General features: G+C 42.1%; 1 protein-coding gene across 3 annotated transcripts in view; it reads left to right on the forward strand.

Annotated features, from left to right (window-relative positions):
• Positions 1–16,039: 16,039 nt before the first annotated feature.
• The window catches only part of TEC (tec protein tyrosine kinase), a 44,235-nt gene continuing 32,287 nt past the window's right edge, over positions 16,040–27,987 (forward strand). Inside the window, exon 1 of one of the 3 annotated variants that reach the window (XM_063157327.1) lies at positions 16,040–16,093. The gene's annotated coding sequence lies outside the window, so the exon portion shown is untranslated. Of the gene's footprint in view, positions 16,103–27,672; positions 27,693–27,987 lie in introns of those variants that run through there. The other 2 variants (XM_063157328.1, XM_063157331.1) reach the window with 2 other exon arrangements.

Here is a 27,987-nt window from a genome sequence, read left to right on the forward strand (position 1 = left end):
CTACATTTTGTATAAATAGATGCATATTCTTTTAAAGGTTGTGGGGATTTTGCCTTCCATAGCAAAATTTACACCTTTAGGTTTAAGGAATTAGTGGGGCTTTGGGATTTGTCACAGAACCACAGAGTGGATAATGTGGGAAGGGACCACAGTCGTTGATCTCGTCCAATCTCCCTGCTCAAGCAGAATTATCGCAGAGCTCAGGGCACAGGATTGTGTTTACTGGGCAATGTGTTCCAGTAAAGAAATTTTTTATATTCAGCTGGAACTTTCTGTGCATTGCTTTCTGCCCATTGCCTCCTGCCCTGTTTCTTGGGATGTTTTGTGTCTTGTGACGAATTGTCTCCAAATTTCGTCAGCTGGCATTGTGGGGATGCTCTGTGTCCCCCTTCCCTGAGCCACTGAGTGACACTGTCCTTAGTCCCACCCCTTCAGAATTTTTTCCTCTTCCAAAGTTCCATCTACTCACCAGCTTCATTTTGGAACCTATTTTAGCAGGAGAGAGGAGGAACACCAGCAAGTGGGCCAGAGGATGGCTGGAGCTTGCAGGGGATGGCTCTGCTGTGAGCAGTTTTTACCAGGCTCAGGAAGGAAAGAAGGAAAATAAGACCGGGGTGCTCAGACCTGCGGGATGTGCTGAGAAGTTGCAAAGTTTGGGGGCATTTAATGCCACACAATCTGGTTGTGTTAGGTATGGTGCAGGGACTCCTGGTGTGTTGAGACTGCCAGGCATGACTTTACCACATCCTTACAAGACTGGGTCACTTCCTTGCCTTACCCAACACTCTCCCCTTATACATTCAAAGAATACATTCCCTGTATGTACAGCATTATTTGAGGGTTTATTCTGGCGTGGTTTTGCACTGTTACTGTTAGCTTCTCACCAGAATCCAGGCCTTTGATCCATACATGCAATATATGTCATTGTTTTCCCAAAACAATTATCACCTTAAGTGTTTAACTGCATTAAAATACATCAGGGCTGCTATCTTCCAACAAAGCAATTTAATTACTCCTATGGTAATGTCTTCATTATCTGCAAATGAAGCAAACTTCTTATCAGCAGCAGATTTTGCCACAGATTTTGTATAATTCTCACAGTTGTAGAACTACTAAACAGTTTTGGCCCATGAGCTGAGACCTTTGGCACTCTGCTCCCTGGCACCACGTTAATGACTATCATAACTCCTTAGAGACTGGTCTGTAAGCCAGTTTGTAAATCCAGCTAGTTCTCTGTGTCTGTATGATATGGTACAAAGTCAAGTGCCTTAAGGGAATCCAGATATATTCTGTGAGAACAGTTACTTATCAACAGAAGTTACAGTCCTACCAAAAGGCCAAGAAAACTATAATATAAAGGTTTTTTACATTAAGGATCTTCCATGACCCCCATACTTACAGTGACACTGCTGATGATTCAGTAGTTGGTGGGTCTTAAACTATGCAGGGAACTGCATTCCAAATTAGAGCATTTATAGCAGGACCATGCAATATAACTTCTTTCTTCTTCTATGACTGTCCTCAGGCCAAACATCAGTGGTGTGAGAAACCCTCAGTCATTTGAATTAATCATGCTTCTATGGCAGCAACAGGAGGAGTTTAATCCTTTCTATAGTGCAAATACTGGGATCAGGATGGGACTGGTGGCTGGAACTGGGAGTGTGACAGTGTGAAGTGGGGCTGTGGCAAAGGGCTCTGCCAGGAGATGCAGACAGGCAGCGCAGAGGAGGACCAGGACCACAGAGACCTGGGCTCCTGGGAGCTGCTCCAAAACTGCAGCTGTTCCTGTGATTCTGTCATGTTTAGGGGCCTGCTCTGATAGCTAATGGGGCACTTCTGAGAGCTCTTTAGTGGTCAGTGCACTGCCTGCATCCTGCCTCTCCTCTGCTTCCTCTTCCTTCTCCCTTCCTCTCCCCCCAGTTCATTTTATGGTCTGTCTGTCCCCCAGATTTCCTACTCCAACCTTCTGTCCCCTGCTGACACCATTACTTTGCTGCCAGCAGCTGTAGCAATTTTTTCTCCCCACAAGATACACTCCCTGCCGGTGTGTGTGGACAAAGGGGGAGGAAAGTGAGAAAAAAGTCTCAGAAAAAAGCTTCAGAACTGCTGAATCATCTGCTATTTTTACAAAGAGTAAGGGCATAAATGAAATGAACAAAGGGAGTCACTGCTTAATAGTCACCATAGTCTGTGCTTTGAATAGCAAGAGCCATGATTCTGCTTTCTCATTCATTCCTGGGCTGTGAGTGCCCTTCTCATGTGCTGGGAACTGAAGAGCAGCAGGGCTTGGTCCGTAAGCTTCCTATAAAATACCAGGTCAATAACAGGCTTCCACAACCTTCTTGTTCCTCAGATTCCAAGCTTGCTCTGGCCAGAAGTGAGACCACACCCAAGCAGAGGCCCTTGGGTGGATATACAGAAATAGTATTATTTGATAGTAATGCTACAAAAATGAAACCTTTCCACTGTGTCACAAGGGCCAGAGAAATTCCTCTGTGTGTGAAATTAGATCTGTTGCAGAGTTTTTTGTGAACAGCTGTGATTGCACCCACACTGTGTTTTCCCTTTTCACAGAGAGGGAGGAAAAGCAGCCTTTCCACAGCACTATTTCCAGATCTCAGTTCATGCATGGGTGCTTCTCTTGTCTGACTTGGGGCAGGTTCTAAACTCACAAGATGAGAGAAGATAAGGAGCAGTCTCTCCAAAGGAAAGGAAGTCTGAACAAGGCTCTCATGTCACTCAAATAATTCAACCCATCCTTCTGACAAGTGGATCCTAGAAAAAGGCCACCAGGAGCCTTTTTTTGCTGACCTTTGAGCTCTCTAGCATGGACAGCCCTATGGTTAGTTTCTCACAGTGGTGATTTTCTGAATCTTTGTCTTTATATCTGTCTGACTTTGAAACCTGGATTTCACTTGTCACATGAGAGGACAATCCCTCAGGGGGAATAGTACATGAAGATAGGTAGATGTGTGGTGGGAAGTTAATATTTGTTGTAAATATTTAACTTGATATCTGAAAAACTGGACTGGTTTTTAAGCAGCTTTGTTTATTCTCCTGCAGAAGGGTTGTTGCCTGCCAGACTTGTCAAAGGAGGTGTTCAGCAGGCCCACACATGTTTGTGTTAGGCAGAGTTTAGCTAAACCTTTGACAAAATATAAAGTATTGTTTATCATTACAATATATGGCACGTGCAAAAATTGAATACAGAGTGGAAGAAGCATGTTCCTGTCATAATATGTTCCTTTCAGAATTAAAGGCAGAACTGTTACTCTGGTTCTACTGAAAGAACCAACATTGTAACTTCAGTTATTTATGAGATACCTCTGACTACATCAGGCCCATCAGTGGTGAGACAGCACCAACAACGTTTAGCCCTTTAGACTGGAGTTTGGAAACTTAAAAATGTAGTCACTCTGCACACATCTTCAGTACCCATCCCCTAAAAACTGTAAACAGCAGTGAGCTGTGCATAAATACACTTTAAAAGTCTTTATAAATAATTTTTCAAAAGTGTTTTCTGCTGACAGTGTCGTGAATGATAGACTGTGATCAGTATGTTGGTCTCCTTACCAAGTTACAAGGCACTTAACAAAATTGAGTTGAGCAAGCTTAACCATAGTCAAATTTAAATTATTCAGACAGAACAAGGTACTTGCTAAAGCATTGATTGGAATTTTTTAGTCTGGCTTACAATATATTTTGAGAAGAAAAGAGAAAAAGGAAAGGGGAAAGGAAAGGGGAAAGCGGAAAGGGAAGGGGAAAGGGAAGAGCAAATTCAGTTTTGTCATGGTGTTAGCTACCAGTATTTCATTTTTATCAATCACTTGGAAATAGCTTAGTTGCTCTTAAAAAAACTGCAGAGTTCAACACACTTAAAATGCTGTGGTGACATGGAAATTGAATTGACATTGTGGTGACTCAGAACATTGGGAAAGGATTTTTTGTTGTCAGGAAGATTCATGATTGATGTTCATTTGCGAGTGCAGTGATTTTAATCACTTGGGTAACAGTGAGTGAAACCTTACATGTCTCCACCTGTATGAAGCAATCTTCTGTTCTGTCATTCAAAAAAAGTTGCCAAATTTGCTCTCCCAACATGGCTTTACTAACAGGCCAAGGCTGGAAGGAAGAAGACTTCATTGCACTCAAGAAGTTTTTAAAACAGTTTTCCTTCTGCACTTTTTTTAGCATGATAAAGCACCAAATCTTCAGAATGCAAAGTAATTGGAAAGTCAGGAACTTTCAAATGTGTTGAACGTTTGAAATGCTGCATACTGGAAAAGCTAGTATGTTTTAAATGTCTTTTTGCTTAGATTTGCAGAAAAATTGTTATTGAATAGGAGAGAGAGGGTATTCACATTGCGCAGACAAAACTTTGCAATTAAATTAGGTTTATGCTCGATTTATTAATGGCTTGTATTTAACAAGGCTCTGTCTCTGTCTGAAGGCAGTATGCTAATGGTGACAAAAGTAATTGAGATTTGCAATCAAGACAGGAAAATGTGTGATAGTGAGTAACCAAAATACTGTATGCAAACAAAAGATTTACCAAAGAAGCCTGAGATACTACATTGGTACTTGAGTCTGGAGAGAAAACGAGAATATGTTATTTGAGATGTGGCATATCTCTGTATAATGCAACTTCTGATCTTTTTTTTTCTCTTCCCTGTTCTCTTTTGAGAAAGCTTTTGGCCATTTTGCACCGTATCGAAGGTATCCATCGCCATCTAGTGACACCACGTTATGCCTGAGTCTGAGCCTGTAACCGGAGCGTTCCCAGGGAGAAGCTGGTGCCCCAGGACTCCTGCCGCTCGTTCAGAGGTCTTGAGGGCAAGAGACCTCGGTCATGGCTTTGGTGGCCCAGGGCTCCCTCCTGAGGAGGTGGCTCAGAGAGGGGACAAATGTGCCTGGAGAGTTTCTCGTGGGACAGCTCTTGCCTTGTCTGTGCAGTGGGGAGGTAGCACAGGTTTGTGTGTGCCTGGCCTCTGCACTGACATTTTCCTGCCCACATTTTGGGGCACTTGGAGAGGACACCCTGCACATTCCACAGTGGAAGGAGTTCCCTGTATTTGGAGGATGCCATGAAGGAAATCCTACAGTGTAATCAGTCCCAGCACTTACTGATCTTCTTTTCTTCAAGACCGCATTATTTAAAGCAGTGTCATGATGTTTTTCTTTTGGATTCTTGTATGGTAATTTTTTAATAAATCAAACGAGGGCTGATTTTACCCAGCAGGGATAAAATAACAAATAATTCATAGGACTGGCTAAAACATTCCCTCTGTCGTCCCTGCTGCTCAAATAAATGAGCTAACCTCAGTGAGGAGCTGAGTTAGTCACTGTGCCCTCTATCAGCAAGGACAAGTGAAAGGGAAGGCCCTGCAGGGAAACTAAAAGAAAATTAAAATTCATTTGTTTCCCAAAGCATGTTTTCCAGGGCCTAATTAAATGCATACCTTTTTGCTGAAGTCCACAAGAAGAACTATCATTACATTTCCCACTGCAAAAATATTATAGGGTTTGTAAATGAGAAGCAAATAGGGAAAATATTGTTTAGAAATCATGCTGGAAATAAGAGCAAGCTGTCCAGGAAGGGGGGCAGGAGACCTCTCAGAAGGGCTTGCAGGCAAATGGCCCTCTCATCATGGCTCCCAGCAAAGGAAAATAGACAGGTCTTGGTATGACAGGTCACCCACCATAAGTCAGTAGGCTTGATACAGAGAATCAGTTGCCCAGCTGCAGGTGGATCTTGATAAACAATTTGATGTAAAAAAAAAATCAGGACAAATGTATTCCATTATTTCCCTGCTGAATTATTTGCTTCCCTTCTAATGTTATCACAACATTCACCAAGCAGACTGGGATTTTTTCTTTTTCAGTAATGACTGCAACAGCAATATCATCCTTTAATGTATACAGTATCACAAATCTTATTTCTTTTCCTCTGGTTTTGCTTTATTTTACAGACATTTTAGAGACTACTAAAAATTAGAAAAACCAGGCTGATAAAATGGTCTGTGTCATTATTCATGCTCCTGCATGTGTAATGTATTTGTGTTTCTTCTGTTTCTGTTATTATCTGTAGGGGGATACAGGATGGGTAAATAAAGGTGGTATAGAATGTAATCTTATCCCCTAAAGAGTTGCAGCTGAACCAATTACTAAAGATTAGGAGCAGGCCTGATGTTAACAGGCCACAGCTGCAGCCAATAAGGAGAGTGTTATAAAAGAGTGGATTGGTGGGACCTGGAGTCAGTTGGCTGCTGTGAGGACAAGGAAGACTCAGTGCCTGGAGGAGCTGCCTACAACAAACATCAAGGAGGTACAAAACTCTAGCAATATGGAACCCTTGCAATGTAATGGTAATAGAACTCTTGCACTATGATGACAACAATTATCCCCTTTAGATTATAAGATCTTTGTGTGGAGCAGTTTTGCTCCAACTTCTGTTTTTTAAGTGCTTTGTTTTTCTCTAGTACACCTAGTAGAACTACTCAAGCATAAGTCAAGCTCTGCAGAATATAACTAGCTGAAATATTTATTTAAAAATACTTGTGATACTCAGCTGATTTGAAGCCAGAATAGCTCAGTCAGGTAACTGTGGAGGCTAACTGGAATTCCTTTAAGCCTAAGTGCTCCAGAAATTATCTTTAGCATGTATCCCAAAGGGAAAAAAAAAATGGAAATAGCTCCATTCGCAATTAACTGGGAAACCCTGAACTTTATAAAGTAAAGAGTGAGTCTACAAGGAACAGAAAATGAAGAAATGTCTTGCTAGACAAAAGGTATGTGAAAATGTCAAAAGTCAAGCTTAGGAAGAGGCTGCAAAAGAAGTTTAAGCAAATAGTGAAAGGTACCTTGGCCATATAAACAACAAAAAAAGAAGTGGATGCCTTATAAATCATGGATGTGGTTGCAATTAAGGATAATTAAGGTCCCACCCCAAACTACCTGATTATTTGGCTCAGCATGAGTAATGATAATGCTGAAGTACACAGAGCTAAACCCAAAGATGTTCGTGAGAATGGGTGTGGAAAGAAATTGCGTGAGGTGAAAATGAAGGGCAGACAGCTTGCCTGTCAAGGAGGCCCAGTAGCAGAGATAATAAATCCAGCAGTAAGGTTTTTACTAAAACAGACAACAATACCATGTGACTAGAAGACTAAAAATTGAAGTAGCAGTATTTAAGGAAAAAAGTGATGCACAAAAGTGCATTGTGATGATTTCAGTTGTCTGTAAGGACTCAACATTTTTGTGAAAGGAACAGCTATGGAAGCAGATAAAAATTGGAGACAGTTGCCAAGGATCAACTTGTATTTTTATTTGCTAAAATACACAATGTTTTAGACAATTGCAATAAAGCAGATCCATATAGATTTCAGTAAAGTGACTGACATGGTGTTACATGGAAGTCAGTGTGATGATGCAGGAAAATCGGAGGAAAGAAACCAGCCAAAGAGCAACAGCAATTACTGTACTTCAAGGAAACTGCCCTGGCTATAGGGGATGGTTTATGTAACTGGATTAGGGGCTGGTGCATTTATTATTTCTGTTAATGGTTATGTCCAAAGACAAGAACTAATTAATGAAATACATTTGTGACCAAAATAAAATATCTGGGCTGAACTGCCATAAAACAAAGTCTTAATTAACAGAAGTCTAAGGCAACAAAGGCAAGGTACTTAAAAGAGTAGGAGGAATTTCTTCAGTAACTACAGATTTATCATCTGCTGAATAAAAATGAAGAGAAAAGCCTGGTTCAAAATATTTTTGAAACTGTTTAAACTGAGACCTTATGGAGATTACTCAGAACATGTCACAGTGAAGAAACATTAAAATACTCTGAGAAGTTTAGGAGACAGAACCTTAAAATGGCCAAGGAAATGGTGATACCTTAAGTATAGGTCAGGAGGTGTCTTGTTTGGCTCAACCAGATGAAACCAAATGTGGTTTTAGGCAGCAACAAGGGTAAACACTGGGGAGGAAGAACTATGCAAGTCAAAGAACAGTGCCCCATGAGCAGGTTTTCCAGTTTCCTTCACATTCAAGTTGCAGTTCTACACAGTCTGAACATTCCCAGTGCAAGCAATACATTAATAAGCCATGCGTTGATGGTTTGCTATAACTAAAACCTGATCTTATACTCCCTATTTATTCCTATTATCAGTGGGAATTAAAAGCTTGTAGCATCAGGATCCCTCGGGTGCCTTTGTAATTCAGGTAAGTTGCAAAAATGCAAGATTTACTGTTGGGTTTTGTTAATGCATGTAATAATTATGAGTGTCAGTACACATACCATGTTGCAAGTGTTCACTGACATGTATTTCTCTGTGTACATATATGTATTTGATTTCAATCAAAATGTTAAGCTGAGGTATTAGAATATGATAAGTAAAATAGCAGTAGAAATATTCTACCTCGCTGCCAGGTAGAATATAAAATTTTTAATACTTTTAAACAATTATATTTCTCTCTCAAAATTAAATAGGAGAAATAATATTTGAACATGTAGTTACCATCACAGAAAATCTGTTTATTGAGGGCTTGACAATAATAAGCACAGCAGAACATGTACATTTTATTAGAAGTTACCTACTGTATGTATTCTTCTCTGTAAAAATCCCTGGCTCCTTGCAGTATTGTACTTTGTACACATGGAGTTTAACTTATTTTATCATTTTCATCTTGAAACAGTCTTTGGAATGAGCTGTAACCCTCTAAATGCCTTTGTTCCTTGGTGGAAAGGCTGAGTCACTCGTCATGAGGGATTGATGGAGGATGCAAAATGAAAAGAATATATGGGACAGATTCAGCCCAAGTGTGGCTGATGTCAGTGGTGCTCTAGGGCTAAATATGAGCCACATTTAGGCTTTCTCCAGGAGAAGGGAACTGTCTTGGGCTGAGGTATCTTACCCCCATCACAACCAAACCTGCACATCAGGGCACAGTAGGATGCTGGTGTCTTGTTCAATAAGGCACATTTTGCACTTCCTCAGTTAACAGGTTTGAACCTGTTCCACTGCTGCACAAATCTTTAAGTACAGAAAGCCCTACATAAAAGCTAAGCTACATTCAGACCTCAGAAGATGTGCCAAAATGACAACTTAATGGAAAGTTCAGAGTAGAGGGAAAATTCAAAGGCCTCTTATTTTTAACTGAGAATGTAGCAGTTTGTCTCAATTTCCCAGCTCAAACAATGTGGCAGGCTGGTGAGAGTGAGATATTTTCTATGGGCTCAGTTCCTGGTATTGTTTGCAAGCCAAATGTGAGGGTAGATAGCAATGTGTCAGCCCACTCTCAGTCATGGCACAGGCATCTCCTACTAGTGACAGGCCTGGCTATTAGAACAAAGAAACACATGAGGCAAGAGACTTAAAGACTTCTTCCTTTCTCATAAGCATTTTGGCAAGAAAATTTTGAGAAAAACATTAAGGTTTGTCCAAGGAATAGAATTATTATTAGAAAACCCCAAAGCTTTTAGTGCTCTTGACAATTTTTTTTTTCCAAAGAAATAAGTGACAGCTAAATAGTTCTCTGAAAATATTGGATTTACGACAAAGTCCAATGAAGCAGAGAGGGTATTGACTTGGGAAGGCTAGGGTTATGATCTGTTCACATTGCCATATTTCAAAGTGATGAACCATATTGTGTTGTTTTAACTTGTCTTTTGTTAGGTGTACAGGCAAGTGTGTGAGCAGCCACACGCGTGTGTGTATCTCTATGCTTATACATGCACATACACCTTTAAACACCATATTTGCAGACCATGTTGGACTTGAAAAATTGCTAGAATGCCGGACTGCAGCTTCAGGAGGTTGCAAGGAAGCAGCAATGAAGTATGAAGTGCAAATTCCCTCTTTATGACACTTGAGGGTCCCTAACTCTTCCTATACTTCAATATTAAGAGCTTTTAGGAACAATGAAGGCAATTTTTTCAGCAAGACCATAGCTGTAGACATGACATTGGGGAGGATGCAACATTCATCTTCACTCAGCTTTGTTGACAGCAAAGCACATTCACAGGGGTTGAATTAGGAAAAAAAAATTACATTTTATGTCCCTACTTCATTTAATCAGTAAATATTACTTGAAAAGTGATCATCAGTTAAATAAAACATTCTAACATGAAGTTGCAAATTCTTTAATAACAAAACAAATGTTACTTGCTGCAACTGTTTTGAAAGTTTGTAACATTAGTGTCTGTCAATGAAGGCTGGAAAATGGGTTTTAGAGGGAGTGTAGAATGTCAAATTCACTCTAAAATAATAGTAAGGTCATGTATGTGATTATCTACTCTGAATTGTCATTACTGGGATGCCAGCCTGATAAGGGCAGAAATTAGGGTCATGTGGCAAAATGCTTGGACTGAAGGCTACTGCCATACTACTGATTCCATGTGTTGAAGTGAAATTTTATTGTCAACTGGATGCATGGTTCATTTTATTTTGCAATTGTGTTAGGGAATGCCAAATACACACTAAAGCTCCATAAGCAAAACCATAGTCTGACCTACATGTAAATTCAGAATAATTTAACTAGGAACACAGCTATAATAATATCACAATCAGAATCTGACCTTCTCTTGGGGATTTGGCATGATAGGCTTCTAATCAATGTGCTTCAGCTGCTTCTTATAATTAAATCAGTATAACATGGTTATATATACAGTGATACAAACCTCTCAGAAATGGAAATAAAATATTTTTTCTCTTGAGAGAGAAAAGTTGTTTGCATCTTTGCTTTGCTTTCTAACCTTACTCTGTCTTACATAATATACAAGCTAAAATCATTGACACCTACTTTTCTGTAGTATATTCCAGTTCAACAGATCACATCTTGACACAAAATTTCCTTTCAGCATTTTCACTGTAAATTTGGTGTAGCTCCCCTAAAGTCAGATGTGAAATCCCAGTTTTGCTGAGCTCAGATTATGTTCACTGAGCATGCATATTAATTGGTTAAATTTTGCTTTACCACCCATATCTAAAGGCTAAACTTGCTTTTGAAATCTAAGAGTTGCTTCTTCAAGCAGACTTACTGTTTCCTTAGCAGCAGCACGTGCTAAGCCACATATGATGCTGTCACAGTATCTGAGGCTGCCCTGCAGTGTCACCTAGACAGTTTTTGCCCACAGCTCCTGGTAGCTGCATGCTTCAGACAGTCCACACTGACTACATTAGCTGGCAGGGCAGTAGTTTTCAGATCTAAAGTTTCTTAGAGAGTGAATCCTACTGTGGTCCTTCTTGGTTACCTCCTGGGGGCCCTCTGACAAGTATCTAGAGACTCAGAGAGCACAAGCTGACAATCACCAGAGATGAACAACCCAGCATACTAATCCACATCCTTGTCTTTTTAGACAGTTGTTCTTTGTACCAGGACTGGCAGAGAATTTCAAAGTACTCCTTAGCACTACTGTTCTGACCCTGGATGTCAGGTAAAATGTGCAACTAAATGAAGACTCTACATTCTCTTCCATGTTATACATTCATGTTACTTTCCTGTTATGCTATTACATTAGCACATCAAGCCACCGCTCAAATCAGGCTGCACTGTGCTGAAGACAGGGCCCTGTTTTTAATAACTAACTCCTTTGTTTGTGGCAAGTTGCACTGCAGCAGTACACCCTAGCACAGAGAAAGAGGAAAGAAGGGGTTGACAAATGTGTGTGGTTGTGTGATTTTACCAAACATTGTGGTCAAGCAGGCCCACCACTTACTAAAGAAATTTCTCAGACTCTGCAAGTTTATGGGTCTGGTAGCTTTAGAGAGGTCTATGGATTTTTGAAGGCTAATTTAGCCTGATACATGCTTCTTTAACCTTTTGTTCATTAAATCAGTAACTATATTAGAGTTCCTTGCAAAGTCTTGTGGGTTTTACTCCTGGCATATCAATAACCTCACTGTTTGATAAACTATTTCCCCAGTTTCTTTTTCCTACACGGAGTTAGCATTCATTTATGAGTCCTGCTAGAGTGTGGATATGAAAATCCCAAAATGTCAGGTGACACAGCTGCATGCCAAAGGAAAATCTGGCATCAACTGACAACAGTTCTCACTGAAAGGATAAAAGGTTACCGTGGTGAAAATCACCCTGCATCCCCAAGAAGATTAATCCCAACTAGACCAGCAAAGGTTATCACCACAGTAGGTCAGGGCCTGCCCCTTCCCAGCCATCCAGCAGTAGCAGCTACATCCTCCCACTTGGAAACACTGGCTTCCTAGGCCAGAAAGGGAAGTTCCTAGAGGGGACTTTTCAGAGGAGATGGTGATCAAGGAAAGGACAAGTGATACATATGGATAATTGCTGTTCCATAAATCTAGATTATAACCCCATAACAAAATAAATGTTATGTGGTTATATGTTTTGTTTGTGCACATAGCATGAGCACAGATCTTTCATGTTGTGCTGGGCAATGTTCACAATGAAAAATGCTATAATATTCTAAAGCTGTGGGTGGTAAAACCCCAGATTCCCTGTATTCTAGAGTGCTTTCAAAACTCTTTAGTATTTTGACTGTACCTTCCTGTTGTGACTACGATATCTTGTAAATCAAAGAGTCACAGAATCATTTAGGTTGGAAAACATCTCTGAGATCATCAAGTTCAATCTTTGACCAATCATCACCTCGTTGATTAGACCATGGCATCAAGTGCCAGAAACAGTCATTTCTTGAGCACCTCCAGGGATGATGACTCCACCTCCTACATGGACAACCCATTCCAATGACTGACACCCTTTCAGTGACAAAATTCCTCCTAATGTCCAGCCTGAACCTCCTCTGGCATAACTTGAACCTATGTCCTCTCATCCTGCCACTTGTTATGTGGGAGAAAAAACTAATCCCTACCCAACTCCAACCTCCTTCCAGGTAGCTATATGGGGCAATAAGGTCCACCCTGAGCCTCCTTTTCTCCAGGCTAGACACCCCCAGCTCCCTCAGCCACTCCTCATAGTGCTTGTGCTCCAGACCCTTCACCAGCCCCATTGCCCTTCTCTGGACTCACTGCAGCACCTCAATGTCCTTCTTGTAGTGAGGGGCCCAGAACTGGACACAGGATTTGAGGTGCAGCCTCACCAGTACAGGGGGACAATCCCTGCCCTGCTCCTGCTGGCCACACTGTTGCTGACACAGGCCAGGGTGCCATTGGCCTGCTTGGCCACCTGGGCACATCTGGCTCATGTTCAGCCCCTGTCACCAGCACCCCCAGGTCCTTTTCTGCTGGGCAGCTTTGCAGACACTCTTCCCCCAGCTTGTAGCACTGCACGGGGTTGTTGTGACCCAGGTGCTGGACCCAACACTTGCCTTGTTGAACCTCACACTACTGTTCTTAGCCCATGGATCCAGCCTGTCCAGACCCCTCTGCAGAGCCTTCCTGCCCTCCAGCAAATCAACACCCCCACCCAGCCTGGTGTCATCCATGAGTTTGCTGAGGGTGCACTTGGTTCCCTCATCCTGACAAAGATATGGAACAGGACTGGGCCCAGTACTGAGCCCTGGCAAACACCACTAAGGACTGCCACCAGCTGGATGTGGCACCATTCACTCTCTGGGTCCAGCTGTCCATACAGTTTTTGACAGAGTGCACCCATCCAAGCCATCAGCTGCCTACTTTTCCTGGAGGATGTTGAGAGAGACCGTCTCAAAGGCTTTGCTGAAGTCCAGGCAGACTACATCCAACTGGGCCAAAGCTATGGAGAAAGGAAAACCAGCACATTTGCTGATAGGAAAAGCAGATAATGAAGAATGACTGAAATTTTTCTCTCATTCACAGGGTTCCCTCTTGAGAGTGTTATCTCTGCCCACAGCAAGCGAGGGAAGAGTTATAAACAAAGAAAATGCTCAGTGACTAAATTGACAGAATCCTCTGAGAAATTAAGGGACAAAGAGGATTTGACAAAGAGGCATGTAAAGGAAAAAGAGCCTCTCTGTGATCGAGGAACTGGTAGACATGCCTCTCTCTGACCAGAAATATTACAGAGTGTCTTTTTGAACCCGAGCACACCCAAAAGAGCAACACTGGCTTCAATGAGAAAATGGGCATGAAACACGAGATGCTGAAGCATCGGTAGGTGAAAAACTGGTGGAAAAGGTGGTCTATTAAAGTTGCCATCCAACTTGTGTATTTGCCTTTCTCTCCCTGGTACTTTATGTAGGCCTGAAATTTCAAAAGTCTCAGTATTTCCCAAAGTGGAGACTTTCTCCTTGAGACTTCACCACAAGGACTCTTCACTATTACTCTTTCCTTAGTAGTAGAGCAAAATCATGAGAAGCAGTGGCATCCTGTAGTTGCTTTGATTCCACCATCCTGATGATGTCCTTTGTCTGCTATTGTGGTAGAAAAAACACGGGAAGGGAACTGAGACCTGCAAACTCCATAAAGTTTGCAAGCAAGTTTGTGCTCCACCAGTCCCACCACAAATGCTCTGTCTGTTGGCTGATCAACATCAAAGTAGTTAACCCCTGATCAATAGTTGTAAGAACAACTTCAGCATGGAAATAGCCAAATGCTTTGAATCACAGGGATGTGCCCTGCTGTCCCTTTGCTTCTGCTGCAGCTCTGGAGTGAAGCCTCAGTAGTAAGGTAGCTGCTGCTAGTTAAGTCACAGTGTAGCATAACACATAATCTAGTTCTCTGCTAGATGTCACTTCTTTCTAGAGCTCAAAAAGGGCACCATATAGGGCAAAGCTATTTCAAGTTCCTCCTTTAAGCAACTTTTTGGTTTTATTGCCCTTTCCCTGTGCCACAGCAGCAGCAGAGGGGGTGAGGAAAGCTGTAGCTGCCATTGCTTGAAAAGTGAAGCAACAGTTGCCTGTTTGCAAAACTGACCACATCAGTGGCAGTGGGTAAAGGTGTCTGAATGGATGCCTGAGTGTGTGCTACCACAACTGCGTGGATGTGGAGGGAAGTGGGAGTGGTGACATGGGCTGGTGGTACTAGTCATCATAAAGTGGCTGCAAGGAGACTGCCTATGTATTTAAAACAGGCCTCACACACCAGGCATTCAGCCCTGTGACTCCCAGGTCTCAGCAGTTGTGTGACAGGCATGGGAGACATGGACACAGTGCCAAAGTAAGTTGGAGGAAATCCCTCAAGCAAAAACAAAGGCTCGGTAAGTCATTTCCTCTGAGCTGAACAGAAAGACATCTGTGTTGATACAGCTATTACACACTAATCACAACAAAACAATTCTCTTGTAAACGGCATAGACCCTGCTTGCTTTCCTCCAGGCTGACTGAAATGTGAGAGATGTATTTCCATTGAACTTTACAAGATCTTTTTCTTTCAATGTGGTTTTGCAGTGACAGTTTCTGTAGGTCAGACTGGGCTAAGAGGGTAAGGAGGTAAAGAATAGAGCCTACGTGCCATTTCAGTACAGACCCTGAACTCTGAAGTTCAGCACAGGCACCTGAGGTGCACAAAAGCCGCTTCAGTTATTCTGGCTGTGGGTTTGAGGTGGCTGGATGTGACTGTTGGCATGGTTAATTATGAAGGAAGGCACTGGAACCCCGGGGGCACTGGGACACGAGCAGATCTGCGATGGGCATTGAAGAGGAGCAGCCTTGGGGTGCACAGCCCATTGGGGATGGGGGAATGCTGTGCCCACCGCCACCGCACGGCCCAGCCCGGAGCGCTGCAAGCGCTCATCCTCCCCGTGGTTTGGCAAGAGAAATGCTGTAGTCAAAGCACAACTTTCACACAATTTACAGCCAGCTGGGGCCAAGAACATAGATTTTGAGGGAGCGTTTGCAACTTGCTCCGAACTACGTAATTTGCCTTTTTCTTGTACTTCTCGGACGGGATTCGAAGGAGCTCCCGACGGATCTGGTGGGCGTGGGACAGCTCAGTTCAGCTCAGCCTCTCGCAGCGCCGCACCCGCCCCGGGCGCCCAGACAAGCGCGGCCGCCCCGGGTTGCCCCCGCTGCTTCCTCCGCGGGCAGCCGCGCTCGGCGGGCGGAGGAGGAGGTGCCGCCTTCCCGGGCCGGAGCGAGGCAGTGCGGTGCCTCTCTCCCTTCCTCCCTCCCTCCTTCCGCCGCCCTCCACGCCGCCGGCGCCCGGACTCCTTCCGCGACGGCGGCCGGGACGCGCAGGTAGGGCAGGTGAGGCCGGCCGGGGGTGCCGGCCCGCTGAGGGAGCGGGGCCGCCCCAGCGCCGGCAGCCGCGGGGCCCTGCCGGGAGCCGGCACACGGAGCGCCCCTGCCACCGCTCCGAGCCCCAGGGCGTGCGGCACCAGGGGCCGAGGGGCTGCTGCCTCGGAGCGCAGGTGTCACAGCAGCCCTAAGCGGGAGCGGTGACAAAAGCCGGCTTTGAAACCTTTGCTTAAAATTGCTCTAACTGTGTGATATAAAGGGGCTGTGGCCCAGGCTGCCAAGTCCATTTGAAAGGCAACACTGATGAGTATTTCTTTATGTGACTTTCTTCTCTGAGTCTTAGCTCCATGCAACCAGTGTGCTTTGCTAAGACTGTTTTGCCTCGTCTCGTGGGAAGAATTGCCTTCTTTTGAGTTCAGTTATCCTAATAATTCCTCCTGCTTTCTGTCCCACATGGAGTTGCCTTTTGTTGGCAGTGCATGCTCTTACATAGCCTTGTGCTGGGACACAGCACACCTGCTGCTTGTTCAGTGGGTGATGAGACTCGCGTGGTGCTTTTCCACAGGCTTCCTTTCTGCACCCTTAAAAGTTGGAACGGGTAATTATTTGTGCTGTAAACTGAAGTTTTAGTACCGGAATGGCCGTGAGCTCCTTGCTTGAAATGACAGATGCTGATCTGAAATACTCAGGGTTGTTTTTTGAGTCAAATACATATTGGTTTTATAGATGGAAAAACTGACTGTAGTAGAAATGCAGGCAAAAAGCTGTCTTGTGAGTACCTGCTACTGGAGCTTTTGTTTTCATTTTAGCGTACGTGTTTCTGATATTCTGTCTCACCTTTGATAGAGGATGATGTTTTGTTCAGTTTCTCAGAACTCTTCAGAGACTGGAAGATGGGTTATTACTTATTGCTGTTACATAAATGTTTAAAGTATTTTGAGCTATCAGAAAGCACGTGCTTTTCTTTCCTTCTGGCACACCAGCTGTGCTGCTCAGATCATTTCACCTGTGCAGAGGAGGCCCTTCAGGTGTCCTGGTCTAGTTTGCTGGGTACTGCTCTTGTATGTGGGGAGGTAGCTCCCGGACAGGGAGTTGCTTACAGTCATTTGGTGGTTATGGTTTGTAAGGGGACTGCGGCAGGAAAGGGCCCATTTACTATCAGACTCTCCTCTGGTATTCTTTATGTTTCTCTGAGGTTTATTTATGTTTTATTTGTTGTGAGATACATTTTATCATGAAATGATCACATTTATCTCTGCACTTAGTTCTTATTGAAAGGGTGCCTTATATGTTCCTCTAAATTTCTAAATGAATATTATGATTATTTTGAACCAAATGGTTGATTTCTATGTGAGCTTGCCTGCTGAAACCCCTGAAAGCAGAGCAGCGTGATTATGTTTGGCATGTTTTTTGTCTTGATAAGATAATCTCATAGGTGCGCAAATCAAAACCGTACTGGCAGTTACACCTCTGTCTTGAAGGAACTCTGGCTATCAACTGCCAGCCCTGCTTTTATTAACCCTTCTAAATTTGTAGGAATACCACCTATTTTTAATGTTAATATAGACTTTTTAAAGTCTTTGAAATATTTTAAAACCATTTACTGTGAGGTGGTTTGAACTATGTCCTAAGTTAAATCACATTTTAATGCTTAGCTGTAGGCATTGTGGATTTGGCATTGTAGTGTATCCACTAGGCTGTTTACAGAAGATAGAAAGAGAGAAAAATAATAGAGCTGATAAAACAATATTAGTTCCATATTTTTTTATCTTGCCCTGAAACAACATTGTATTCAGAAGCACCATATGTGATAACCTGTAATGAAGTTAAAATAATTGGGAACTGGTTAATTTAATAGAATTACTTGGAAGCATCAAGAAAAGTCTTCCCCCCCACCAAATATAGGTGCAACTTGTTGTATATTTGATTACCTCTGTGTTATGTGAGCTAATAAACTGGATGCCCAAGATAAGGTGCAGAATAGTGTAAGTTTCATACAAATATTTATACCTCAAATATGCAAAACATTGTCTGTTTCTTAGACAATAGGAGTCTGTGCTGCCTGCTGTCAATGCAAAGGTCATGGAAAACAGTCTTTAGCCTTTGTTAACCATTGATGTCTAAGATGTTTTTTGCTTTTGCTTAGTTTGAATTTTTTTCGGTAACCTATTACCTTCTTGCTGCTGAACCTGGAACTATTCTTTGGAAAAGGAAGATTTGTGCATGGCAAAGAATCAGTTGTAGCAGTCTACAATGACTCTCTTGCAGAAATAATATAAGGAACTACAAAAACTGAAAAATATAGAAAACAGTACTCAAACATAGTGGAGTACAGGTTGGCATGATGAAGAAAGCCTGAGATGGTGGAGCTTTTATATTTCTAATTACATATGTGCTCCTGAAGGACATGTATCATATATTTTTGTATTTGTGCTACATATATTTTTGTTACTATCTAGATACATCTATTTGCTCAGAATTACAGGTACCTTATCTGGAAAGTGTGGCAATGGTCAGTCAGTTGCTGCACCATGGAAATTAGAGTGATGAAGTTCATTAAATTACCTGCTGATACCCATAGCTCTCTCCATTATGCAAAGTGCAAGGGAAAGACTCTCACTACACTGGCTGCTCCTTACTGCAGAGGGATCAGCCCAATTTACCCTAATTCTCCTGGCCAGGACTTCATGCCAGCACTAGGCCTTAGAGGTATTACTGATATAGTGGGACACAACTCTCCAGAAACCCATGAAATTGCACCAGTGTTTTAGCAAATGTCAGCCAGGTCTCAAGAAATGTATTTTTGTTGATGGAGCAGTTTACTTCTAGCAGCAAACCACTGGTTTGCTCTGCCAGCCCTCAGGCAGAGGAGCATTCTGCTCTCCTGCTTCTGGTCTGTTTTTCTAAGTGTATTTTCTAAAGGAAAAAGCATTAGGAAAGAAAACAGTGTGCAAGTGAAGGAAACAAGTGTTTGGGTGGACACGTCTGCTCTTTGTCTGGTGTGGCAGAAGAGGAACTGGGGAACTGAGCACTGCCCTGTGGCCATTACAGCTCTGGCAGTTCTCAGTCATCCCCTGGCCTGGCTCAGCCCCATGGGCTATGATTCAGAGTCAGGGAAAACAACATATGAGCTAAAACCTTGAAAAATAGACAGGCACCTACATACCAGTGTGACAACAGTCTCATTGCAGAAGGTGCTTTGTGGGGAGGGGAGCAGCTTTCTGTCTTTCCCGGGCATGGAGGTGGGATGGAGAGAGAGATATTTCTTACAAGTACTGTGAAGTGGCCACTGTGTTCAGATGGAGTCATGAAATCTTGGGAAGAATTACAGAAGTCTCCTGAGAGTAGGTCTGTCCATCATGGGCAGGGTTTACCTTTCTTAGGAAGAACGACATCACCTAGAAGTTGTCTTGGGCTTGGTCAATACCCAAACATTTAGGAGGAAATGATATTGCTGAAAAGACACCTCTTGGTTGCATGGCTGTCCTGTATTCTGGGCAGTTCAGTAAAGCTCATGCTTAGCGTGGTGTGGTCCTGCCTTTGTGTGTGAGCAGGAGACAGGGTTTTCAGGAGCCTGCTGCAGAGAGAGGAGTTGCTCCAGGAGAGTCTGAGCCTGGCCAACAGCTGATGTACAAGAGCTGTTTCCCATCAGCTGTGGGACTCAGGTTTTGGTGAGGGGAAGGAGAATTGTTTGGCCATGCTAGCAGTCACACCTCCTCTGCTGAAGCAAAGCACCAAGCTGCCAACTGGGTTACTCTCTTTCAGCTCTTAAGGTAAAAATCCTGTGCAACATTAAACAAATGCAGGAAAAAAGGAAAAAAAACAAGTAGCGTGCTGAGGCCTGTGGGACCTGAGCAAAGGCTTTCTTGGCACTCCTGCTTTTTCTCATTTCCATTTCTCTTATCAGCAGATATGTGAATGGGTGCCACTTTGCCACACATAGGGTACAACTTCACGTAGGCTCAAGTAGGTCACAGCTGAGTTTCCTGTGAGGAGGGGTTTTGTTCAGCCTTGTGCCTATTGCAAGCTGTGATCTGATTAACTTGTAAGATCTAGGCCTTCTTTTCAATTGAATGTAGGGCAGAAAAGCATGGCTTTGGGTAGTAAAGGAAGCAGGATTCTTCCTTCTGAAAGAGGATCTGGCCACAACACTGGGACCCTGCCCTTCTAGGGGCACTTCCAGAGTGTGCACTGTACACTAATCTGGGACAAACTCCTGGCCATTTATGTTTATGAAACAAAAAAAAGGTTCTCTTTGTTGTCTTTGTTTTTTTTTCCCTCCACAGGATAGCCACATAACTCACCATCAGACCCAGGTGATATCTGCTCCTTCATTTTAGTTAAAATTGTAAATCTGTCCTAGGCAGCCCTGTGAACAAATCTTGTCAGATTCACTGTGCTAGTTTACTGGGTAGGTGAGATAATTATAATTAAGTTGAATATATATATATATATATATATATATATATATATATATATATATATATCTTCAGATATTTATATATTAATATATTCAAGGTTGTTACTTGTCCTGTGAATTACAGGATGTCCTATATCACAGGGCGAGCTCCATATCCTGGCAGAAAAAATAACTGTGTGTTTTCCCTGCCTCCCCACTCTTATTCTGAGCATCTCTTCCTAGCTGAAGTGGCAGGCCACATCAGTGGTCTCCAGTGCTGTGGCAGGAGGAGAAGAGGGGGGACTCTCCTGCTTTGAATTGTGCAACCCAGTTCAAGGGATGTGCAAAGTAAGTTGAGCTGAGTGGGCCTTTTTCTGTCCCAAAAGAGATCTCCTAAACTGATAATTTTACATATACTTTGGGATCTTTTGAAATTAAAATTTCTACCTAATCTGTATCCAAAAGATGCTTAAAATAATATTTTTTTTTAACATGAAGAGATCTAACACTCCAGTATTGAGAGTGGCTGGTTTAAAACTGCTATTGCAACTTGAATTTTCCTTGCTTACACCTAATCTGTTACGTGTTTAATTATGTAGCCACATGTGATTTTGCTGTTTCATTCAGCCCATGGCTGGTTGGACTGTTTCAGTTTGCTTTGTTGTGGTCAGCCTTGAGGACCATCCTCCTCCTCAGAGCTGCAGGCTGGCAATCAGTCATCCTCAGTGGTCCTTGAATATAGCAGGTTCTGTTGTTGGAAGGAGACATATTTACATGTTTACTCCAGAGTGTCAGATGAACTGTGAGGGTCTGTTTTATCAGCAGGGAGTTTGGGAGAATGGCATGGTGAAAGGCTGTGGAGTGTGAGAGCAGTGAGAGGAGGCCATCGCTCTGTGCAGGCAGCCTCTTTGCCACCGCAGCAGCTTTCTCTTCCCACCAAGGCACTCTCTCCAGCCATGAACGGGATTGCAACTTTCTGAGGGAAAAGTAAAAGTAAAAGTCATGGGCAAGCAGCAAAATTCCCTCAATTTGGTTTAGTTACTTTTCTGGATCTCTTAACCTGAAACTAACTCTGAAAGTCAGTGTGATGCAGGCACTCCCCATGAAAAGCTGAGACCTAACCATAAATCTTACTTTTGCAGTGCCTTAGCTTTACTTCTTGTAATTTTGGCCTCAATGGGACTGGATTATGGTAGCCCATGTTGTGATGATGTTTGGTTGATTCTCCAATATCCTTGTGTCTCACCATGGATAAGCAGAGTGCAGTAAGGTACTGTGAAGCATTAATGACCGTGTTGCATGATGTCTCAAAGAGTTTGAGCTGAATGCTGTTCCTTAATACCATAAATGTCTTGTGACTCCTCACAAGTGCAAGTCCAATTCCCTGTTTAACTTGCAACAGTTGAAACACCTCAATGCATCTGAGATCTGATATCAAGGAGAGCAGAGATAACAAGCTGCTTTGCTAGAGATGCTCACTGCCTTGCCTTAACCAGAGGAAAGGGAAAATACAAGACCACAGCCATGTGTCAGTTCTGTTTATTTTCAGATTCAGTGAGAAACTTTTCCTTGAATTAATATTTATATATTGACATGAATGAAGCTGAAGATCTTTGGTATTCCTTGTTGCTTAGGGTGCACTCTATGTGAAGGAGAAATTCTTCAAGGTCACAGCCTGGCTTTTCAGTTCTATATGAGGAGACTTTATTAGCAAGTGGCTGAAATGCAAGTAAAAGCAAGGATTTCTTTCACTACTTCCTGTGGGTAGGCAGGTGTTCAGCCATTCCCAGGAAAGCTGGTCTACAACATGCAAAGCAGTTTCTTGGGAAAACAAATGCCATAGCTCCAAATGTCTCCCCTTCCTCCTTCTTCCCCCCACTTTGTATACTGAGGTGATGTCATTGGTGTGGAACATCCCTTTGGTCATTTGAGTCACCTGTCCCTGCTGTGTCTTCTCCTAATTTCCCCTGCATCCCCAGTCTCCTTGCCAGTGTGGCACTGTGAAAAGCAGAAAAGTTCCTGGCTCTGTGCAAGCACTGCCCAGCAATAACAAAGCCATCTCTATATTATCAACACTGTGATCAGCACAGTTTCAAAACACAGCTCCATATTAGCCACTGTGAAGAAAGTTAACTCTACCCCAGCCAAAATAAGCACACCTATCCAGCATATCAGGGTAAGAGAGTCTGGAATCACAAGATAAGCAGGCTGACCTTGCCAACACCACTGCTTTGCCACGCAGGGGAAGGGCAGAACACCATCTCAGCTGAAATGTAAATGGTTGTTCATTTCGTGTTCCATCTCCTGCACTTGTTTTGTAGCAGAGGGGATGTGTCCTAGTGAAAAGAACATAGGGAAATGGTGACACGTGGAACTTGGATATTTTCTGTTCCCCACTCACTGCCTTGGGTTTTTCCTGCACAGAAGGCAGTTCTGACCTGTAACTTTAGATATATTATTTAGATATAGATAAATGTTGCTTTTTCACACCTACTGAGCCCTGTCAGGTGGGGCTAGTCAGTTGCTCAGTAGGTGTGAAAAGGCAACATTTATCGAGTGACCTTATAATGCTACCTCAAAATAATTACTTTGAAGGTAAATACATCCGCTAGTTGACATGTGAGATGGGCCCAGTAGTTCATCATCTGAGTCAACTTCTCAGCTTTGTCTTCAGCAGAAGTTCTCATGTTTGTTGAAGCATTTCTTACTGTGTAGCTTCACAGAGTCTAGCATGTGGAGAACAAGTAGTTCTTTAGTAGGTGGAGAACAAGCAGTTGTTTAGGGAAAAAAGGTCTTGGAATATTTGGAAAGAGAAATAACTGAGGAAGTATTAGTCATTCCCTGTGCATAAAGACAGTCATAATTTGTATGTATTTCAGTATTTTAGTTAGACCATGTCAAAACAGATGAAATAAATTGAGCTTGTTTTTGTATAATCTATCACATGCATATCTGAGATTGTATAACATTTGAGAAGACAAGTTCAAATTGTGAAGAAAATTAATTAAGTTGACTCCTTTATGGTAGTTGGAAAGAAGGATACCCTCAGGCACTGTTGATCTATTTTCTTTTTATATTTTTCTTTCCTATAGATTTGATTTATTTTTCTCATACTTGCAGTTTTGTGTACAAAAGCAAATGTCCTACTTGACAGTGAGCTTTAGGATTCCTTAACAGAGTTAGGTTCAACCTCTGATTTAATAGTGCTTTTATTTTTCCACCCCTCTAAACCTTCAGCTTCCTGGAGAAGTAGGAAAATCTTTTGCACAAGCATCACCCATTTCTTTTTCTGTTTCATTGCCAAACCTCATCTTTGCCCGTTTCTTTAGAAAGTGGGTGTTAATGTTTCTCTTCCCTTCTCATCAGCGGGGGATTTTTGGAAAAAGCCAAGGCAGCACCCAGCTTTACTGAGTGTCCAGCCAGTGGGGTGGTGGCGGGGTAGCCTTGGCCTGTGTGGAAGTGAAGCAAATACACTCTGCTCTTGAGGTGCTTCTGCTCCTCCAAACCAGTGCCATGCCACTTTGGAGTTAGCTCTTCCACATCCCTCTCTAATCTTATTTTGGAAACACTTGCCAGAATAAAGCAGATTGTTTCCTTTCAAAGGTTCATAAACATGTGAAAGGGACCAGTACACCACATGCCTCTTCCCAGTCCAGAACCTGTCCTTCCCTTCCTGTTCTTACTTTATCTTTTACCTTTTCTCTGCCAGGTGAGGGTCAGTTATATTTGTACAGGTAAACCAAGCCAATATTCTTCACCAGACCTTTATGCTGCACAAGTGAATTAAGCAAATCTCTTTATGCTCTGCCTCATTGTGCCAGCTACAGTCAAACCTTGCAGCATCCTGAAGTCCTGGTGATAGCACCATAGAGGGCAAAACCTGCTGGATGACAATGGAAAATTGTTTGCTATTTTCACTTTGCTTTATACATGGTATTTAGAATAAAAATAAACCCGAGTTACAAAGTCTAGACCTAGGAAAATCTGCTATCTCCCTTTTAAGGGTTAATATCAAACACTGAAGTTTCAAAGTCTTTTTTTTTTTTTTTTTTGTGCCTTGCTTTCCCATGTCCCAAACTAATTTTCAGCTTGTCTTGCAGCAGAGAACATTACAAATGATAGAGGGTTTTGCTCTGAGTAAACTGAAGGCAAAATAGTCAATGCAAATTTGTAAATATTGCAAAGCTTTTTGTGGGAAAAATAAAACAACTAGAAGTACTCAGCTCTAGAGGAATGAATAAAAATATAAGAAGGTGATGAGGATAGTGAAAAATTATCAGTTCATCTTTTGTATGGCATCTCATAGTGCTGCTAACTCAAACTTAGTACTAAATAATTTCAAGTAAAAAATGCCCATGTCAACATATTTCCTTCATCACGGATGGTAATAATGTAATTTTTGTTTCATAAATTTCCTGAATAATTTAGTTGTGAAGAAGTTGCCCTCTAAAGCTGTGACAGGATAACTTAGTAACTGGAGTGTATGGTTTGCAGGCAATCCCAGTAAGGAGCAACAGCTGAATTTATAAATGACTTGGAGACCTGGACATGCCTGTTCTACTAAATCATCATTGTAAAGGGAAAAGAAACCCTTTTGGTGCTCTTACCATTTCCCTGAGCTGTTCTGTGTCCTCTCTGGGGTGCATTTCCCTTTTGCAATGGTTGATGCTCCAGTTTGGTGTGATAAACACCTCAATGCCAGCTGACCCTAAGAGGGACCGTGACTTGTCATCATTGTTTTCTTTACTTACCCCAACTACCTAAGTTAGAATGCCAAAAGGAAACAAATGATGTATTTTGTAAAATGTAGTGAGCCTGTTTCCAAGAAATTTTGGAAAACTGGTTCTGATTGTGATGAAATGCTCCTTCTGTGTGTGTACATGGGTACCTTTCAGCTGAATAAAGGATATTTTGCAGCATCACATGGTCTCAGAGTCTCCAGTCAGAGTTGTCACAGAGTTGCCCCTTAGCCTGTTTACTTTTAAACCTAAATTTCATACAGGCAAATATAAATTTTATTTTTGCAGGGTTTGATTGTGTATATAAAATTAGCCATTTGTTGTTTGGCTGATTTTCAAAGAGAAACTAAGCTTTTGCAAAACTTTGGCTATAATTTCGAAATCTCTTAGAAATTAGTCCCCCCAAATTACATTTCTCACAGTTAAAAAAACCCCCAAACTTGCATATGATGGAAGTGGTGGAAGTGGTTACTGAGAGTCTGCTGTTAAAAAAAAAAGGGAAAAAAGTAAATCAAGTAAATCTAAATATTTCCTAATGTCTTTACTTCTCCTTTTTCTGGATACGATACATTTTGTATATTATTACAGTATTTCCCCCTGAACTTGAATTTTAAAATTATGACAGATTTTCGCTAAAGTATGTTTCTTTTGTATTTGCATTTCTGTGAAATTTACAGAAATGCATTTCTGTGAAATTTTGAACAGGGATTAATAACAGTTGTATTTTATTTTTTTGAGTTTGAATTTGCAACCTTAGGTGTGGGACAAAAAGGCAATACAAGAGTATATTTTGCAACCCTTGCTTACACTGAGTTGTAATTATTCAAATAAGCCTGTGCTGGATACTTATGTAAATGTTCACATGTAACTCCGTTCATGGTTTCATGGTAAAGCAACAGAAGCTCCAGCAGAAAAAGACAGGGTAAGGAGTTCTCCTTTCCTTGTTCCTTCTGCACTGTTTCTGCTCTCTACCCAGAGGAGCTCTGGGCTGCATTTTCACTTGCCCCACTGCAGACATTTGCACAATATGAGCTTGGTCAGCAAACTGATCTGAACTGATTAAAATGGAGGAAAAATATTCTGAAATGTACAGATTTGAGGAGGGATTACAAGGTACCAATTGGGTTTTTAAAATTGACATTTTGATTGATACTTTCAAAAATGGAAGTAGTGAATATTCTATTTTTTTTTTTTTTCAGTCTCCTGCCCTAGGAGGTACATTTTCAATGTTAAGTATCCAGATCTGGAGTTGATATGGGTTTGGATTGATGTGTCCCAAATCTGAAAAAGAGCAGTTGTGCACGATGTATGAAATCCGAGTCAGAAGGCTGAGGATGCTTATTCCTTAGAGAGATTGTCTGCCTTGATTGCCATCAGCTTAACATTAAGACTTTGCTATGAAGGGCACAAATTCCTAGGGACATTTTACCATCAGGAGGTGTTGAAACTCAGAAAACTGTTCCACCTTGCTTTCATTTTTCTTTTCAGCTACCAATATTTTCTCCTAGTGTTCCTTTTGTATCATTGTGATAAGTATGTTTTTCAGAATGTGTTTTTGTCTTGTGAGCCCCTCCATGACTATGTGTGGTGGAAAGATTTGTGCCTTAAAAAGTGACAATTACTTGTTGCATTTGGCTGAGAGGAACTCTGGTCAGACTGGATGCACTTTCTCTTTTCTGCTCGCTAGAATTTGCGCTGGGATTTTCATACATTTTTTCAACTTTTTGAGTGTTGAAGGTGTTACAGTCCAGGTGGCTCACAGTGACTAATTGTTTCAATAAACAGACACAATCTGGGAGTGGGAACCAGAAGATGTGTGGGGTGGGTAGTGTTGCAACACCTGAGCTTACCACATCACTTGGTGGCTCAGTTTTCCCCAGTGAAAACTGGCAGAGGTGGCATGCATAAGAAGCTCTGTGTACAAGTGAAGATGTACCTCGTGCATTTGGACCAATATTGACTTAGAAGGCTCATCTGAACAGCGGTTTTCATTTGTTTTGAGGAGGTGTATGGTGACTTCGTGGCTGTACAGATTAATAATTGTACAATGGGAAGATGGGAAACCTGAGCTGATGCAGATATTTTGAAACTTAAAGTTGAGGATGTTTTTCTGCCCTCAGAAAAGCTGAGAAACTGTAACTCTTTCTGATTTCTGCCGTAATTCTGAGTCTTCAGCATCTCTGCAAATTAGATTGTCTTTGTTATTGTGTAACTATGGTTGGCAGGGAACAGGGCAATTCCTTGGCACCAGTCACATCGTGAAAAGTTTACATTGGGTGTCAGCCTGAAACTCCCACAGGTGTTTATAACAAGATAACAATGTGTCATGCAAACAGCTTCGTGTTCCGAGGGTTGGTCTGGGAACAAAGGAGTCGTTGGGGGGAAGTGGGGCAGGGAAAATGTGCAGGAAGTGTCTAAAACTCTAATGAAGAAAAGTTGTGATATATGGGTTTGTTAAGAGGTAAGTGTGGCTGTTACTCGGGCTTCTTGATGAAGTATTGCTATTCTGAAAAAGAACTTTCAGAATAATAGGTGAGGGTTCACTTATCCTGAGCCAAACAGAAATGTATCTAGAGCCATTGGCTTGGAAATAACCCCAAATAAGGCAGGTTTCCGTGACCAAATGCAGATTCAAAGGCTGATCTTGTGACCTGGGAAACTGGTTCTAATCTGCTGAAATCTTCATAGCAGAGATAATTCAGTGTAGCAACCAAGAGCAGACATTTACTGATGTTTTTATTTTTTAACCCCGATTT

The sequence above is a fragment of the Melospiza melodia genome, chromosome 5 (assembly GCF_035770615.1).
Source record: "Melospiza melodia melodia isolate bMelMel2 chromosome 5, bMelMel2.pri, whole genome shotgun sequence".
NCBI lineage: Eukaryota > Metazoa > Chordata > Aves > Passeriformes > Passerellidae > Melospiza > Melospiza melodia.